This window comes from Octodon degus, unplaced genomic scaffold (assembly GCF_000260255.1).
Source record: "Octodon degus isolate 3935 unplaced genomic scaffold, OctDeg1.0 scaffold00408, whole genome shotgun sequence".
NCBI lineage: Eukaryota > Metazoa > Chordata > Mammalia > Rodentia > Octodontidae > Octodon > Octodon degus.
The window spans coordinates 495,743-496,846 of record NW_004524984.1 but is presented as its reverse complement, the minus strand read 5'-3'; positions in this window follow the sequence as shown (position 1 = coordinate 496,846).

Genomic DNA, 1,104 nt, shown 5'->3' with positions numbered 1-1,104 from the left:
AGCTTGTTCTAAGTAGGTGCCCTAGACCACTGAGCCATCTCTCCAGCCCCAAAAATACAATAATTTTCGGGAAAAAACCTTTATTTTTCTTATTGTTGAATATCATACTTGTCTAACTTGGAAGACTACTACAAACCACAGAATCCAGAGACCCCAATTTCTTTCTCCTCCTTACTCCTACCACTTTCTGTCCTTTAAAACTATTACCTCACTGTCAAACATTAATAATACCAAAGCACACTGATCTATTCCCTTACTATTGAGTAACTACTTCTGACTCTTACTACTGCTTTAATAATATAATCAAATATATTGCTGTGAATCACTATTTTTGATTGACACAACTACAAGGTATAAAAAGTAATGCCATATAAATATATTGAGATGCAAAAGACTCAAGTAAACAACTTTTGACAATTGCCAGTTCTGCTGACAACCCACTATCTTATGGACTATTGAACTATGTAGGTTATTTTGCTGAATTCAAGTACCCACAATATTTGAACTGCCATTAAGTATGAAAAGGTCCTTTAAAGACTTCTCCAAATACAGCTTCTCTAACAACAATGGAACACCCATCTCTGGCTAAACAAAACAAAAACCAAGGATATAAATAAGGGACCAAGTAGTAGGAGGTTCAATCCCTGGCCTGCTCTGCCAGCCCTATCCCCGCTAAGATGGAGATTGAGATTGGGCATGGTGGTGCATGCCTGTAATCCCAGCACTTGGGAAGCTATTAACAGTAAAATCACTACAAGTCCCGTCAGTGCAGTGAGACCTTGCAGACCCTGTAGATCCTTACTGAAACATATGCAAAAAGAATAATAAAATACATAAATAAAGGACCATTTTGTAGTGAAAAAATATACATGTATATACAAAATAGTTAAGATAGATATACAGCTACTTTCTCTTAATTCAATGAGGAGAAAGGTTCGTACTAATATTGTTGAGACAAATTATCATGTCTGCATCTTGTCCTCTGAATAACTACTACAAAGACAACAATATTCAATGCATTAATTATTATAACTGTCCTACTAATCTGTTTTGAAACAGTTTCATTGCTATTTTATTCTCATTAAATGAATAAATTATTAAAAA